The sequence below is a fragment of the Bos indicus genome, chromosome 3 (assembly GCF_029378745.1).
Source record: "Bos indicus isolate NIAB-ARS_2022 breed Sahiwal x Tharparkar chromosome 3, NIAB-ARS_B.indTharparkar_mat_pri_1.0, whole genome shotgun sequence".
Taxonomy (NCBI): Eukaryota; Metazoa; Chordata; class Mammalia; order Artiodactyla; family Bovidae; genus Bos; species Bos indicus.
The window spans coordinates 121,117,627-121,136,015 of NC_091762.1; the positions used below are offsets into that span (position 1 = coordinate 121,117,627).

General features: G+C 57.9%; 1 long non-coding RNA gene across 1 annotated transcript in view; it reads left to right on the top strand.

Annotated features, from left to right (window-relative positions):
* LOC139182331 (uncharacterized) overlaps positions 1 to 8,380 on the top strand; it is a 24,548-nt gene extending 16,168 nt beyond the window's left edge. Inside the window, exons 2-3 of the long non-coding RNA XR_011566003.1 lie at positions 7,352 to 7,412; positions 7,669 to 8,380. This is a non-coding gene — a long non-coding RNA (uncharacterized lncRNA). The remainder of the gene's footprint in view (positions 1 to 7,351; positions 7,413 to 7,668) is intronic.
* The last annotated feature ends 10,009 nt before the right edge of the window (positions 8,381 to 18,389 follow it).

The window sequence follows — 18,389 nt, forward strand, 5'->3', positions numbered from 1 at the left end:
CCAGCCGGCCCGCCGGCACTTGGCCTCCGGAGGGCGAGCCGGCCCGGTCGACCAGCCGGCCCGCCGGCACTTGGCCTCCGGAGGGCGACCGAGCCCGGTCGACCAGCCGGCCCGCCGGCACTTGGCCTCCGGAGGGCGACCGAGCCCGGTCGACCAGCCGGCCCGCCGGCACTTGGCCTCCGGAGGGCCACCGAGCCCGGTCGACCAGCCGGCCCGCCGGCACTTGGCCTCCGGAGGGCGACCGAGCCCGGTCGACCAGCCGGCCCGCCGGCACTTGGCCTCCGGAGGGCGACCGAGCCCGGTCGACCAGCCGGCCCGCCGGCACTTGGCCTCCGGAGGGCGACCGAGCCCGGTCGACCAGCCGGCCCGCCGGCACTTGGCCTCCGGAGGGCGACCGAGCCCGGTCGACCAGCCGGCCCGCCGGCACTTGGCCTCCGGAGGGCGTGCCGGCCCGGTCGACCAGCCGGCCCGTCGTCACTTGTCCTCCGGAGGGCGACCGAGCCCGGTCGACCAGCCGGCCCGCCGGCACTTGGCCTCCGGAGGGCGACCGAGCCCGGTCGACCAGCCGGCCCGCCGGCACTTGGCCTCCGGAGGGCGACCGAGCCCGGTCGACCAGCCGGCCCGCCGGCACTTGGCCTCTTCCTGGTCAGCTCTTGGATCGATGTGCTCTTACGGGCTCGAGTTGGCCTCGGCGGGCTGAGCCGCCAGATGGACCCGCTCTCTGACGTTTGCATTTTCTTTCCAGATGAATCGAGCTGGTTGGTTGAGGTTATGTGTGTGATGAGTGTGTGCTTTTGCCTTTTGTTTCATCGCCACAATACGAGTGCGCATTTCTAACGTGAAGGTCTTTATTTGTCATGTTGAACGTTGTTTTTGCTGAAAGAGGTCGGGGTCGGGGCGCGGGGACGGGGACGGGTTCACAAAAGGGGTTTCTCCTGGCACACCCAAGGAGTGGTGACAGGAGCGGGGAAGATGGCGAGTTATTTTTCGGGGCGGGAGGTCGCGCCGCCTGACGTTGGCCTGAGATCCCTCTAGGCTGGGAGTGCATTCCGCTGCCCCGTGGGTGGGGTTGTCAAGAATCCTTCCCCTCCCCCCCCGCCTGTCCCCGCTCCCCGCGTCCGTCGTACCTCGCCCAGGGACGTCCTCGAGAAGTGTCGGCGTGTCCTCTTTTCCTGTCCGCGTCGCTGACTGAGCGGAGAAACTGCGCCCTAGGATGGGCCCCGTCTTGGCAACGAGTCCCTGCTGGTCTCCCTCGGAGCTTCTAGGCTGCGGCCGGCTCTCCGGACAGCGGGTTGGTTGTCGGGCGCCACCTGCCTGTCGGTCGCTTTTTTTAGAGGGTCCTGCAGGGGGGGCGGGAGGACCACGGATGGAGCAGGCAGGCGGGGCCGGCGAACTCTTGAATGCCCTGGGGCTGTGGAAGGAGGCTGTGGGGGGAGGGGCACCTTGGGCCACAGGTCAACGGGGCGGGATGGGTTTAGCCCCCTTGGGCTTTTTTAGGTTTGGATTGGAAATCTCGTGTGGGGAAACTTGATCCATGTTGGAGGACAGCTATTTTGAACCCAAGGGAGCTGACTTCCTTCTGTGGGGCCTTGTCTCCCCCTTGGCATGTGGGGGCTTTTCCGTCTCCCGCCAAGGATTTCAAACGACAAAGCCACGACAGAGCACGCGGATCCACTTGCTCCAGTCAGGTTCAGGGGCAGAGCGCGAGGATTCAAAGCTGGCTTGGGGACAGCAAGTCGCGCCCCTCGCCCCCCGCCCCCAGCTCAGAACACCCCCCTGTCTGCCTGCCAAAAGACCAAGTGCGGGCTGGTGGTGGCAGAGTCACCTGTCACGGACGGGAGTGGTCTGGATCGCGGAGGTGGTGAACGCGCTCAGGAAACACAAGCGAATGATGCGGGATATCCATCCATGCACGTTTCTCTGTCTCCGCCCGCCCGCACACCACACCCCCCACGTGCATACCCACACACACACACTGCGTCCTCCTTGGCGCCTGGCTGCGTCTCTCTGTCTCTGCCCGCACCACCTGCAGGCACACCCTACACACCACACACACCCACCCACACACCCCCCCCACCCCCACACGGCGTGCACACACGCATCCCCCCTCCCCACACAGCCCATAAACACCCCGCCCCCCACACGCACACCCCCTCCCCCCACACCACACACACACACACACACTGCGTTGTCCTTTGCCTGGCTGTGTCTCTCGGCCTCTGTCTCTGCCCCCCCACCCACCCATGCCGCCCACACCACACACACACACACCCCCCCCCCCCCACACACACACACGCAGGGCCCTACACATCGGCCACACACCACCCACCCCCACCACCCCCTCCCCGCCCCCCCCCCCCCCCCCCACCCACACACACTGCGTTGTCCTTTGCCTGGCTGTGTCTCTCGGCCTCTGTCTCTGTCCCCGCACCCACAGGCGGACGCCACACGCACACACCCATGCCGCCCACACCACACACACAGCCCGCCCACACACACGCGGGGCCCTTCACACCGGCCACACACCACCCACCCCCACCACCCCCTCCCCGCCCCCCCAACACACACACTGCGTTGTCCTTTGCCTGGCTGTGTCTCTCGGCCTCTGTCTCTGCCCCCGCACCCACAGGCGGATGCCACACGCACACACCCATGCCGCCCACACGGCCCCCCGTGGCAGCTATACACAACACACTCACACCACACACCTACCCCCTCCCCCCATACACACACACACACCCCCACCCCCACACGGCGTGCACACACGCATCCCCCCCACACACACACACAGCCCATAAACACCCCCCCCCCCACACGCACACCCCCTCCCCCCACACCACACACACACACACACACTTTGTTGTCCTTTGCCTGGCTGTGTCTCTCGGCCTCTGTCTCTGCCCCTGCACCCACAGGCGCACGCCACACACACACACACACACACCCATGCCGCCCACACCACACACACACCCCGCCCACACGCAGGGCCCTTCACACCACACCCACACACCCACACACACAGAGCGTTGTCCTTTGCCTGGCTGTCTCTCTCGGCCTCTGTCTCTGCCGACCCGCACCCACAGGCGCACCCCACACGCACACACCCATGCGGCCCACACGCGCCCTCGTGGCACCTATACACAACAAACCCACACCACACACGAACCACCCCCCCCCCCACCCCAACACACTCACACGGCCACACACACCACCCACGCACTACCACCTGAGCAGGCCACAACGCCACACACTGCCTCGCCCTCCCCCCCCAACACACAGACACCCGGCCCACACCACACACATACGCACACACACACACACACAGCGTTGTCCTTTGCCTGGATGTGACGCTCTGCCTCTGCCCACACACCACATGCATGCCCACACGCACGCGCGCGCGCACACACACACACACTCTCACACCCCGCCCCGCCACCCCCACACCACACACACCTCCCCCCCACCTGGCCACACACACACACACCTCCCCCCCCCGCCCCCCCCCCCCCCCACACACACACTTTGTTGTCCTTTGCCTGGCTGTGTCTCTTGGCCTCTGTCTCTGACCCCGCCCCCCCAGACCCGCATCCACAGGCGCACGCCACACGCACACACCCATGCCGCCCACACCACACACACAGCCCGCCCACACACACGCAGGGCCCTTCACACCGGCCACACACCACCCACCCCCACCACCCCCTCCCCGCCCCCCCAACACACACACTGCGTTGTCCTTTGCCTGGCTGTGTCTCTCGGCCTCTGTCTCTGCCCCCGCACCCACAGGCGGACGCCACACGCACACACCCATGCCGCCCACACGGCCCCCCGTGGCAGCTATACACAACACACTCACACCACACACCTACCCCCCCCCCCCATACACACACACACACACACACACACACACACACACACACACACGGCCGCACACTCTCCACCCACGCAACACCACCTGGGCATGTCACAGACACGCCACACATGCCTCACCCCCCCCCCCCACCCCGCCCCACTCTGTGTGTTCCTGTCCCCTCTTTTTCTCCTTCCTTCCTCTGTCGTCGTCCCTCTGCCTCTCGCTCCCCTCCCTCCACCTTCACAGGACAGAGTGCCTTTAAGATGAGTCTGCCTGTTTTAAACACACCCTGGACATGATGATTGCTACAGTCTGACCTGTCGCGCCTGTAACCTGGGGTGGCGGGGGGTTGTCAAACGTCCTTGGTACGCTAGGGATAGCTTTCTCTGTGGAAGGTGGAAGCCTCCCTTCCGTCCCTCACTGAAGCCAGGCAAACCGACCACAACTCAAAGCAATGGTGTTTGCCACGTGGGGCATACCTTCCATGGTCTTTACTGATGGACACGCTTCACCCAAAGCTCTTGCAAAGTTCTTCAGAACTGTCAGTCTTCCAGTCACCCGCCACCATCAGGCGAGGTGTAGAGAACCGATGGAAAAACTGGAGGGATGACTTCTTCCATGGGGTTGGATGAACTGAGGAACAGGAGGCTGAAGTGGATGCCTGACTTCTTGAGGAAAAGAGGATGGGGGGGCTGGGGCGGGGGGAGGAAGGGCAGGACGGTCCACTTAGGAGGGCTGGTTGAACATGGACACATAAACTGTACATCCAAAGAATCCACAAGCACCTACTATATACTATGCCAGCACGGGAAAGTAGACGTATGATGTTGCATGAACCTCTCCAAGGGAAAAGACTGAACACCTGAAACGAACACGACTTTGGAAACCCACCCTGGGCTTCATTTCTGCCGTGAGGGTGCTGTCGTGTGCATATCTGAGGGGATGGATATGTCTCCCGGCCATCTTCATTCCAGCTTGTGCTTCATCCAGCCCAGCGCTCCTCATGGTGTGTACTCAGCGTGTACGTTCAATAAGCAGGGTGACGATAGACAGCCTTGATGGACTCCTTTCCCTTATTTGGAACCAGCCTGTTGGGTTCTATGTCTAGTTTTCACTGTTGCTTCCTGACCTGCAGAAATACAGGGTCCTCTTTTTTTTTTTTTTTTTTTAAATTCCCTAACCTGAGTGAAAAGCGAGAGAGACAGAGAGAAGACAGATGGAGGGACGGGCGGGCGGACAGGCAGGCAGGCAGGCAGGAAAAAGAAAGAAAGAAAGAAAGAAAGAAAGAAAGAAAGAAAGAAAGAAAGAAAGAAAGAAAGAAAGAAAGAAAGGAAGAAAGAAAGAAAGAAAATAATGAAAGGACCTACCGTTCCACCTGTTGCTTTCCAGATACAAAGGGAAAAACAAAGGACCGAAAAGGACACGAGGTTTAAAATGGGAATTTGGAAAGATGGACATCCCCTTGGTCGCTTCATACAGCACCCCTCTCAGCAGAAGGGAATCGTCTCTCTTTTTCTCTCGACCTGGTCCTTCCAGACTTCAGAAACTCTCCGTGGAGGATTCTTATCTCCTTGGCCAGAGTGATTGCCACACGTTCCTTAGGGGCCCAGAGGATGTTTCCGTGAAACGGGGGTACACACTTCCGGATAGGAGAGTCGTGTCCTATATATGTGTGTGTGTGTGTGTGTGTGTGTGTGTGTGTGTGTGTGTGTGTGTGTGTGTGTTGCTTTGCGTGTGGTTCTTCACCCGAGAGGGGGACTGGAGCCTGAAGTGTTCCGAGCTGCCTCCGCTATCAAACAACCCTCTCTCGGGGGGGGGGAGGGACCAACGTCCCATGTTCTCTTGCCCTTCTGACGGAGAACTCAAAAGGCCCTGTGCCTGAAGCCCTGCGGATGGAAGCTAGAGGACTTGGTGAATGTTTCTGACGGAGCTTCCCTGGTGGCTCACACGGTCAAGAGTCTGCCTGCGATGCAGGAGACCCGGGTTCCATCCCCGGGCCAGGAAGGCCTCCTGGAGAAGGACATGGCAACCCGCTCCAGGGCCCGACCCTGACGTCTAAAAATCAACCTCCTAGACTGCCTCTCCCTCTGCCGACTGGTTTCTCGAATCCGCTCCAGGGATGAACCTGTGTGTTTCCTTGGTTTCCCTACAAGTGCCTCTGAGGGGAAAAAAAAAAAAAACACAAAAAACACAAAAAACCTGATGGCTTGCACCCCAGGCCTGCTTTCCCGCACCCGTCCATCGACATCACGGCCTCCTGAGAGGAGATACGATCACTGTTTCCCTGAACGGAGGATCTGTGCTCAGAAACTCTTGCCATGACACGGAGGCTCCTACGAACTAACCTATTTCGTCCCTCCCTCCTCCTTCCCTCCCTCCTTCCTTCCTTCCTTCCTTCCTTCTGGATTTTTTTTTTTTTTTTTCCTTTCTTTTTCTCTCACGTCCATGCACACGCACACGCACACGCACACGCACACGCGCCGTCTCTCATGTACACGCGTACATGCACGCACTCACACACACAGTCACCAGCTCAGCTTTTCATGGGTTCCAGGCGAGTGTCAAGAGGAGGGAAAACTGGTGGGGTCCGGAGTAGGCCGCCGTCCCCACCCCACCCCACCCCACCCCACCCCACTGCACGTGAACCTCCGTGCCCTGTGGAGTGTTTTGGAGTCAAGTGACTTAAGAGCCGGCCAGCGCCAGAGGAACGCTCTGCCCCTCCCTCCTTTTCTGTCCCTCTGAAGGCAGGCAGGGAGGAAAACCTCCTCCCACGGAGGGGAAGATGTCAAGGGACGGTGGCTGTTTCCACGCACGTCCGTGATCCTCACACGCGTGAGCGGGGTTTCCTGGGTTACCAAAAGGAGGAGACTCCTTTGGCCTGACACGAGGCGAATCTGTCCCTCGGCCTCCCTCCCCACCCCCCAGCCCCCTTCCTCCGCGCGGTGCCGAAGGGGCCGTCTCAAGGTGGAGACATGGAATGGCTGGGTGGGGCGGATCACCATTCAATAGAGAGAAGCTCGAGGCGAAGTCAGAGGCTCTGACTTGACTGGAAAGCTTTCTGCATTTGAATGAAGCTATCCGGCGAGGATATCCTGCAGGGGGAGGGTGGGGGAAGGTGGGGGTGGGGCCCACAGACAATAGCCCCTGCCTGCAGGGCCTGCTGGCCTGCCGGCCTGCCGGCCTGCCGGGCTGAAGGGGCCCTTTGGCGGCGGCGGCGGCGGCGGCGGCGGCGGGGCCACGACCCCGACTCCTGCAACTCGATCCCTTCAAGGAAACTTCTGGGGTGACTCCTGTCCAGGGAATACATCCAGATGGGCCTGTTTCTGAAAAAGGCCCGAGTCACAGTTGTGACAGGTTCTCTGGATCTCTTGACACATGGATTGACCTGCACCCTCCCATCCTGTCAGACCCTTTGGACACGCTTGAAGAGGTCTTTGGCCTCGGCCAGAAAACAAGCCGAGATAAACAAATACGTTTTTTGTCTGTGTTTTTGAACAGGGCGGAAAATGATGCGTGGCCGTGGATTGGAGAGAAACCTACGCCTCTCACACGCCTGAAGGCAGGAAGTTCTCAGGGGGACGGAACCTGCCTTCACTTCTCAGGGGGACTGGGACGGTCCCCTCGCCTCGCGCGCCGCCCCCCCCCCCCCCCCGCCCCCCACCCGACCCCGACCCTTAGCCCAGCCCCCCCACTCCCGTCTCCCTAACCTCACACTCCCCCACCCCACCCCCATCCCGGCCACCACCGAGGGGGGCCCGGGGAGGGATGGCTGTCTCAGCCCCGGTTCTGAGATGTCACTTGTGAAACCGCTCTAGGCCGAGATGCCAGATGGCCGCCCTGCCGCTTGGTGTCCGTCTCCATCACCCATGCCCGAAAGGCACGTGAGATCACGGACAGCACATCAGATCAGATCAGATCAGATCAGTCGCTCAGTCGTGTCCGACTCTTGGCGACCCCATGAAGCGCGGCACGCCAGGCCTCCCTGTCCATCACCAACTCCCGGAGTTCACTGAGACTCACGTCCATGGAGTCAGTGATGCCATCCAGCCATCTCCTCCTCTGTCGTCCCCTTCTCCTCCTGCCCCCAATCCCTCCCAGCATCAGAGTCTTTTCCAATGAGTCAACTCTTCGCGTGAGGTGGCCAAAGGACTGGAGTTTCAGCTTTCGCATCAGTCCTTCCGAAGAAATCCCTGGGTTGGTCGCCTTCAGAATGGACTGGTTGGATCTCCTTGCGGTCCAAGGGACCCTCAGGAGTCTTCTCCAACACCACCATTCTCTCAAAAGCATCCATTCTTTCGGCGCTCAGCCTTCTTCACGGTCCAACGCTCACATCCATACATGACCACAGGAAAAACCGTAGCCTTGACTGGACGAACCTTTGTTGGCAAAGGAATGTCTCTGCTTTGGAATATGCTATCTAGGTGGGTCATCACTTTCCTTCCAAGGAGTAAGCGTCTTTTAAGTTCATGGCTGCAGTCACCATCTGCAGTGATGTTGGAGCCCAGAAAAATAAAGTCTGACACCGTGTCCACTGGTTCCCCATCTATTTCCCATGAAGCGATGGGACCGGATGCCGTGATCTTCGTTTTCTGAATGTGGAGCTTTAAGCCCACTTTTTCACTCTCCTCTTTCACTGTCATCAAGAGGCTCTTGAGTTCCTCTTCACTTTCTGCCATGAGGGTGGTGTCATCTGCACATCTGAGGTGATTGATAGTTCTCCCGGCAATCTTGGTTCCAGCGTGTGTGTCTTCCAGTCCAGCGTTTCTCATGATGTTCTCTGCGTATAAGTTAAATACACAGGGTGACGATAGACAGCCTTGACGAGCTCCTTTTCCTATTTGGAACCAGTCTGTGGTTCCATGTCCAGTTCGAACTGTTGCTTCCTGACCTGCGTACAGATTTCTCAAGAGGCAGGTCAGGTGGTCTGGTATTCCCATCTCTTCCAGAATTTTCCACAGTTTACTGTGATCCACACCGTCAAAGGCTTTGGCATAGTCAAGAAAGCAGAAATAGATGCTTTTCTGGAACTCTCTTGCTTTTTCCATGATCCAGCGGAGGTTGGCAATCGGATCTCTGGTTCCTCTGCCTTTTCGAAAACCAGCTTGAACATCAGGAAGTTCACGGTGCACATATTGCTGAAGCCTGGCTTGGAGAATTTTGAGCATGACTCTACTAGCGTGTGAGATGAGTGCAAGTGTGCGGTCGTGTGAGCATTCTTTGGCATTGCCTTTCTTTGGGATCGGAATGAAAACGGACCTTTTCCAGTCCTGTGGCCACTGCTGAGTTTTCCAAATGTGCTGGCATATTGAGTGCAGCACTTTCACCGCATCGTCTTTCAGGATTTGGAAGAGCTCCACTGGCATTCCATCACCTCCACTAGCTTTGTTCGTAGTGATGCTTTCTAAGGCCCACTTGACTTCACATTCCAGGATGTCTGGCTCTAGGTCAGGGATCACACCATCGTGATTATCTGGGTCGTGAGGATCGTTTTTGTAAGGTTCTTCTGTGTATTCTTGCCATCTCTTCTGAATATCTTCTGCTTCTGTTGGGTCCATACCATTTCTGTCCTGTATCGAGCCCATCTTTGCATGAAATGTTCCTTTGGTATCTCTGAGTTTCTGGAAGAGATCCCTAGTCTATCCCATTCTGTGCTTTTCCTCTATGTCTTTGCATTGATCGCTGAAGAAGGCTTTCTTATCTCTTCTTGCTATTCTTTGGAACTCTGCATTCAGATGTGGGTATCTTTCCTTTTCTCCTCTGTTTTCGCTTCTCTTCTCCTCACAGCTATGTGTAAGGCCTCCCCAGACAGCCATTTTGGTTTGTGGCATTTCTTTTCCATGGGGATGGTCTTGATCCCTGTCTCCTGTTCAATGTCACGAACCTCATTCCACAGTTCACACGGACAGCACGTAGCGCGCCCAGAACACACAACAGGATCCTCCTGAACCCAGAACGGCGATTGTTATGGATCCACGTGGAGGGCATCGATATCCCCACCTGATGCGTGAATAGGAGTCACACAGACTCGATGGGTTTGAGCTTGGATGGGGTGCCCTATCCGGAGAGATCACGTGGGTCAGAAAGCACACACGGAACAGAGCAAAACCAAAGACCACAGCCAAGTCGAGGGAGGGCTGAACCCGAGGACCTCACCGGTCCCGTGGCATCACGTGCCGTACACGGCCTCTCTCGATGGCCGAGAGGGACGTGGAATGTATGTGTCCCCGTATTGGTGTGTCGTGCCCGAAACCACGCCACGGAGAGGGATCGTGTCTGATGCTCATCATCGCTCAAAAGATACGTACACCGGGTCTCTTTAGAAAACGATGGAAGGATATCTTTGAATGCCAAAGGGTGTGACGTGGGAAAGACACATCCAAGTGGAATCAGCGTGGCCGAGAGAGCTCCCCCAAATAGAGAGGGGAGGCCATGGAGGAAGAGGTCCGTGTGTCTCAGTCTGGATGGAATGTCCACTTGGAGCACTGACTGGGTCCCAGAGGCCTCCAGATCATCTAAGGAAACAGTGTTCCCGAAATTCAAGATACCTCTCACACCCTCCCCTTTCCCTAAATACCTTGTGACCGTCTACCCTGGAAGAAGAAACATGTCCCTTGTTGCATGACAGCAAATCCTAATTGCCCTCAGCTGGCTTGACAACCTCACGAGGTTCAGCTTTCTAGGCCCCTGACTCTTTCCTGTGGAACATTCCCTGGGTTTTATTGAAATCTGTGTCCCTGCATGGCAATATCTAAGACCCTCCCCCACCCCCACCCCCCCCCCACCCCCACACAATAAAGCTTTCTTTTCTTTTTTCTTTCTTTCCTTTTTTTTTTTTTTTTTTTTGGCGTGCAGCCAATACTGACCATTCATTGAAAGATAATAAAACTAGGTGATGTTATGTGTTTCATGTCCCGGTGTATTGAAATAGAATGTTCTTCGTTAAGGACATACAACATCCTCTGTTCTAACGTGTACAGAATGGTGACTTGATGCACCTGTCTGTTGCAAAAGAATCATTCATGACCACCCAAGCGGTAGCTCATAGCTTGATCACAACCCATACATGTCATGACTGTATGCGAAAGAAAGTGAAGTCACTCAGTCGTGCTGGACTCTTTGCGACCCCACGGACTGTAGCCTACCAGGCTCCTCCGTCCATGGAATTTTCCAGGCAAGACTACTGGAGTGGGTTGCCATGTCCTTCTTCCATTGTATGGGAAGTGAATGCGTCATGTCCACGGTCATGGCGACTTTCGAATAGGATAATGCTGCTGCTGCTGCTGCTGCTGCTGCGTCGCTTCCGTCGTGTCCGAATCTGTGCGACCCCGTAGACGGTAGCCCGCCGGGCACCCCCGTCCCTGGGGTTCTCCAGGCAAGAACACTGCGGTGGGTTGCCGTGTCCTTCTCCAAGGCGTGAAAGGGAAAACGGGAAGGGAAGTCGCTCCGTCGTGTCCGACTCTGTGCGACAACGTGGACTGCGGCCTACCGGGCTCCTACCGGGCTCCTCCGTCCACGGGATTTTCCGGGCAAGAGGACTGGAGTGGGGTGCCGTTGCCTTCTCCGAATATGAGACGACGATAATACCAATACTATTCTTTAGAATCACCGTGCTCTTTGTGACGTAGACAGTATATATGTACCTTATCCGTGAAGTTCCCCCCCACCCCCCCCACCCCCGCCCGCCGTTACATCGGCATCTTCCCATGTCTCCCTCCCCCAGCCGCTCTGTGATGATCGTTTTCCTTGTTTTAGGTGGCCTTGCATGGCATGTCAGTGACAGGAGAAACTCTTTTTCTTTCTCTACCTGACTTCTTCATTGGGCATCACTCCCTAAGTCCCATCCATGCGATCACGATGTAAGACTGTGTTCATTCCTGGGGCTACCTGGGACACCTAGATCTCCCTATCGATCGATCTCTACCTGGATCGTGTATCTTCTTGATCTAGTCTTCCCTTGATGGACACTTGGGCTGGGTCCCCATCTTGACTCTTGTGAATGGATGCTGCGATGGACCTGGGAGTGCAGGCCTCTCTCTGCGAGTTTCAGGTTTTATTTTCTTTCGAGGTCTACCCAGAAGTGAGATGGTTGGCAGGATCCATCCTCTCTCCACCGAGACTCGTGTCTAAGTCCTTCTGAGGTGACCCGGTTGCTGCTGCTGCGGCTGCCGCTAAGTCGCTTCCGTCGTGTCCGACTCTGTGCGACCCCATAGCCGGCAGCCCGCCAGGCTCCCCCCTGTCCCTGGGATTCTCCAGGCGAGAACACTGGAGTGGGTTGCCACGGCCTTCTCCGATGCGTGGAAGGGAAAAGGGAAAGGGAAGTCGCTCGGTCGTGTTCGACTCTTCCCGACCCCGTGGACCGCGGCCTACCGGGCTCCTCCGCCCATGGGAGTTTCCAGGCGAGAGGACTGGAGTGGGTTGCCGTGGCCTTCTCCGGTGATCCGGGGAGCGATCCGTGCTTTCCCAATAGACGCCGTTTGAATCCATGCGACTGCGTACGTCTTAGGGAATACGGCGACGACGGCGACGACCCAAACGCTCCCGTGAGCACCGTGGAACCGGAGGGTGTGTCCTCGGGATGATTCCCCGGTGCCAGCTTTCCACGGCTCGTACGCGTCCACGAGCCCCCTGCGGTCGGCATGTCATTCGATAGACACGGAACCACGGTTGTCGCGGACCGGGGTTGCCTAGGTGCCAGTCGATCCCCAGATGAGTGGAGGGATGACAGAGTCCTTAGGGAACAGAGCGGAGACCCAGAGAATGATTTCCACGAGACGAGGGCGGTGAGACGAGAAGAACGACGGGAAGTGGTGCCCGGGGAGCCGGACATGGTCGAACAGGAAAGAAAACGTGTCAGACGAGACGAGAGGGGAGAAGGATTCCAAGTCAGTGGAGCAGCACGGGGGAGACAGGCCCAGAAGATGCGAGCGGATGCTGGGGGCACGGCACACCTGGACCCGTGAGCGCGCAGGGAGCCGAGAGGGATGGCCGACCATCGCCTGCAGGTCCGCGTGGGCCGATCTCCAGGGCCCGGACTGTGAGGGACTTTGTGAGAACAGTCACGCTCACGGTGCCCACGGGTCACGTCTCCACGGTGCTCTCAGCACTGTACGGAGAGCTCCCCGCGCTGCCCATGGCACAGTGAGCTAGGGTTTCTTTATGTGTATCGACAGAAGATTCAGGGAGCTTCCCGAGTGACGGGACTAGGTATTGGCCGCTCGCGTCCGATCTCAGGCAGGCCGTCTCGCTCGACGATCGTTGGACGTATTTGATGTCTGTGGGGGCGTGCTCTGTGTGTCTTCGTGGCCGTGCAAGCTGTTCTCTCTCTGTGGAGAGAGGGGGTCGCTCTACGGTCGTGTGTCTGGGCTTCTCGTGGCTGTGGTTCCTCTTGGGGGGCAGGGGCGCCGGGGCACGTGGGCTTCCGTGGCTGCTGGGTGTGGGCTCAACACTCGCAGCGGCCAGGATCTAGAGCACAGACTCCATCACCGAGGCGTATGGGTAGCGTGTGGGCTCTTCCCGGACCGGGGGCGAAACCCACGTCTCCTGCATGGGCACGGGATCGTTGACCACGGGGCCCCCGGGGAAGCCCCAGTCCCGAACTCGAGACGGATCTCTTGACGTCACCGCTTTTTCTTGGAGAGGTTCGAAACGATCGGGCCAGGGAGAAGGACACAACCTGGACGTCCTTTCGATGGGATCCCTGAGTCCAGGAGGAGCCGTGCAGACGCCGATAAGGGAGGAAGGGGATGATTTTGCCTTTTTGTAAGGTGAGGATTGGACTCCTCGCAGTCCACACTCCTGTTCCCACCGCTCCCCTCCGGGAACTGGAGTTCGAATCTAGGTGGGCCTCTGAGCACACACCTGGCCGGGCTCCATCATGCCGGGTTGACCTTCGGTGCTCACACACCGGCACGCTTGCTGCCTCTCGACGTGTCCTAGAGAAGAAGACATCGGATTCCGTATCAGATCAGCTTCTTTGATGAGCGACGGCACGACAGCCACAGCAAGTGGGATGGATACACACAAACGTTGGTTTCTTTTGGACTATGAGCCCACCTCTGTTCGTGTGTGTGTGTGTGTGTGTGTGTGTGTGTGTGTGAGAGAGAGAGAGAGAGAGAGAGAGAGAGAGAGAGAGAGAGAGATGCCTTGGTGGTTCTAAAGCAAGAAGCACTGAGGAGTGAAGACATTCTCGAACGAACATATTTTCCTTCATTTCAGTCGTGATGGTCCAATGAGTTGGAGGACGACGTGGACTGTTTCGGGGTAGATGAGTTTAGAAGGCTGTGAAGGGACTTCCCTGCCTGGTGGTCCAGTGGTGAAGAATCCACCTGCCGATGAGGCAGGGGACAGGGTGTTTTCGATCGATCCCTGATCCGGGAAGATGCCGCCGGGCTCCGGGCAGGTTCGAGATGAACCTACAGAATGGACGGACAGTGCCAGGCGTGAAGGCGAGGGCAGGCAGACGGGGGACTCTGGACGAGGATGACGGACACGGACGGACACGGACGCCTCCGTTGTAGGTGGGCTGTGGCCGGCCGGCACGCTCCTCTGGGGCAGGATGTTCCTAGGACCGTTGGGGAGCGTGCCCGTGCGCGCCCGTGGGAGGAGCAGGGGACCGAAGGGAACTCTCTGTCCTCTCTGCTCCACGGGGCCCGCGGCACCCTAATCGGCTCCAAGAGAGGATGCCTCCGATGGAGAGACAAACCCACACGTGAGGGACCCTCCCTTCTGGTTCACTTGGACTCGGAAAGCGTGACGGTCAGGTTCACTCAGTGCTCTGGATGTCTGTGCTTCCTGAGATCCCGGCCTACTCACGGGAAGGACCCGCGGAGCCGGATGAGATCTCCCTCTGCACGGCGGCGGCGGCTCCAGGGTGCACACGTTTCAGTGGCTACGGCTTGTGGACATCGATCGCACCGAGAGCCTAACCCCCGGTGTGCCAGACGCCTGTGTCCACGATGGGTGAACAGTTCTAAGTGTGGGAAGCCCCACACTTGCCACTGCCTGTTCGATCTGCAGGGACTCTGCGAAGCACAAACGTGCCCGGTCTCCTGACCGATCGATCCCCTTTTCGGAGCCAGCCTGGTGCGTGATCTCTTTTCCAGGCCGCAGGCACACACTGGCGCTGGGGAGCTGTGTTCCTGTTCCTCCTCCTCCTCCTCCTCCTCCTCCTCCTCCTCCTCCTCCTCCTCCTCCTCCTCCTCCTCCTCCTCCTCTCTGCCCCCACCCTTCCCCCCACACGCAGGCTCCCCCACCCCGCCTGGCCCCGGCCCGTCCGGGTCTCCCCCACCCGCGGAAAAGGCCAGGAAAAACATGGTCCCTGAACGACGCAGCTGAGAAACAGTGCAAGTCCACTCGGATGCGGTTAGGAGACACCTGAGCATACCTAGGCCAACACTGCCACCGTGTGGGGTGAGAGGCCAGCGCGAGGGGAGCTCGACAGTTCAGAGGAGGGGGAAGAGGAGCAGGAGGGAGAGAGGGGGGGTGGGCGGGGGGCTTGGGGTGGAGTGGGGGGGGGGTGGGTGGGGGGGTGGGGGAGGGACAGGCTGAAGCTGTCTCAGGGCGATGACGTGGATGAAAACGTTCCCCTTCGGAAGGGCGCTCCAAAGAGATCGTGGCGGCGGGACCTGGAGAGCACAAAGGGCTTCGTTTTGGAGGCTGATCTTCAAGCTGGGAGTCGGGGGGTGGGGTGGGGGAGGGGAATCATCCAGACAGAGGAAAGACACCAGGCCGAGAAGGCAAGAGAGATTCTTTACACAAGTGAATCGGATGCTTTTCTGTCCATGTGTTCCCTAATCACACCATCACGGAAATCCAGCCAGCCAGCCAGCCACCCACCATCGTTTCGCTCCTTTCCTGTTCTCTACATTTTGAACGGCGAGTGAGGGAGAGAGTCTTTCAATGGTTTGAGAGGAGTTTGGAATGTCGTGGGACCATGGTACTTTTCAGCCATGGATGAACGTGACGGCTTCTTTTGTCCGCTTCGGCGTTCAGGGTTATCCCCAACTCCCCCTGCCGAGTGAGGCCTGTGTGTCGCTGTGTGCTGGAGGACACCGTGCTGTCCCCATCTTGATCTTGGACTGAACAAAACCACCGTTGGGAGTGTGTTCGGTTGCTTGGCTTCGTTTCCTTTCCCTATGGCACTCACCTGACCGTCCTGTCCACTCTTGGGATCTTTCATCTCCTCCTCCCCCTCAAGGCAATCGGGTCCTTTTCTTTCTCCTCCTCCTGCTCCTCCTCCTCCTCCTCCTCCTCACCCTAGTTTCTCCCCCCACCCCCCCCCCCCACCCCACACACACAAGTCCCACTCTTCTCAAACGGACGTCTAACTGACTGCCAACGTTTACTTTTGCCTTCTTTCCTTCCTTCCTTCCTTCCTTCTTCCTTTCCTTTTTCTTTGGGGGGGGGGGGGCGGGCGTTCCCCCTTTAATTTTCAGCTCTACAGACGATGTTTTAGTGTAGCACATGACACAGCCATCACCAGGATACATCTAGTTAGTGACTGTCCGTCACCACCTGGTGTCACGGCAAATGACATTTGGTGTGATGACGTGCCCGTGACTCATGTATTTCATAAGTGGAAGGTTGCACCACTTCGTCTCTCTCCCTCGCCAGGGGCACTCACTCATTCTCTCCTCACCCCCCCCCCCCCCCGCCCTGCACAGTTCCCCCTCCCCCGCCCCTCCCTCCTCTGGCCAGCTCCCCCCCCCCCCCCCCCCCCGTGTGTTCCTTTGTAGTATGTCTGAGCCTGTTTCTGTTTGGTTCTGTTCTGTTCACCGTGTATGGTTTGGTAGGTTCTGCATGGAAACGACTGATCTGAGGTATTTCATGTAGCATAATACCCTCTAAAGGTCTCTCCAGGTTCCTGCAGACTGTGAGATTTCATTCCCTTCTGGTGGTTGAGTCCCATTCCTCTGTGTGTGTGTGTGTGTGTGTGTGTGTGTGTGTGTGTGTGTGTGTCTGCATGCGCGTGAGCACGCGTGCACGTGAATAGATCCAGGCATAGGCACACAGACAGAGTTCTATCATGATGTGTGTACGGAAGTCGACCTAGGTATAGGGGTCGATCCCACACATGCACACATCCGTATCTTCTTTGTCCCTTCCCTCCGTGGGCACCCTGTGGAGTTGCTGGGTTGGGTCGAATGGGGGAATCTTTGGGGGAGTGTACATCGCAGGACTCTTTTCCCTAGGGATGTGGTTTCTCTGTCTGTGAGGCGCCAGGGGATGAGATCTGATCTCTCTGAGTCCGCCCACAGTTTTCTCAGCTGCAGAAAAAACGCGTTCGATCCATCAGGAGCCACTGTCCTCTGATGGTTCGAACTTGCTGTCGTGATTGCGATTCCCGGCTCCTGGGCCTTTCCCCTCCGAATGAGAAGGATCATTGTCCAGGGAAACGCCCCGGGGTGGGGTGCTTCCGTGAGCCCGCCCCCACCCCCAGGAGCCCCAGCTCAGCCCAGCCCAGCCCAGCCCTGCCGTGGATGTGTGTTCTACCTTGTGCTTCTGGGTGTCTGCCTGTTCCACCTTTCTTTGGAAGGAAGGGGTCTGTTCGGGCCTCCTGCCCACTTCGCTCATCGGGGGTTGTTTCCCTTTTGGAGGTTGAGGTGTCTGACGCCTTGATCGGTGTTGGACAGAAAAGCCCCTTTTGCAATATGCTTGTGCTTTCCCCGGACGGACGGACGGACGGACAGACAGACAGACAGACACACACACACACACACACACACACACACACACACACACACACACGGATGTGTGTTTCCGCCCGGGTATGTACGTGTGTGTCTGTGAGTATTTATACGTACGAATGTACACCTATAGATACGCACACCACACACGCGCGCACGTAGACATCCACGCAGACACATGGGTATAGATGCACATATACACTGATGCACATGTACACGTACGTATACACGCGCGCGTTTGCGTATGCGTATACATGGGTGTGCATCTATGCACATCGATCTGTGTATAGGCACTCTAGATGCACACGGGCACCTGTACATACGTACATGCGTGCACGTCTACGTATATATACACACGTGTGTACGTAGGCACAGATTCACGCGTGCGTCTGTGTGGACGTACATACGCTCTCTGTAGGCGTCTGCGTATGCGTCCGTACGTATGTATACGTGTGTACATACACGTGTGCACATACACACGCAGATATGTGTGTCTATGCAAGCATGCACGTACGGGTACGCATAGACGTGCATCCACACCTGTGCGCAGACATCACACGTATACACACTATACGTGCGTCTAGATGCGTTGACACGTCCGCGTGTATGTGTGTGTGTGTGCCTATGTATCCCGACGTCTCTGCACATGTGAGCATGTGTGTTCACGCCTGTGTCTATCCGTGTACGTATGTGTATAGATGCCTCTGCGTATATACACGCAAGCATACACGCACACTAGAAATGCCTAGGCATACACGTGCGCACACAGACACGTGCGTGTACGTGAGCATGCCCTTCGTACGTGTGTGTTTATACGCCTGCGTGCACGTATATATAGACGCGATTACGTG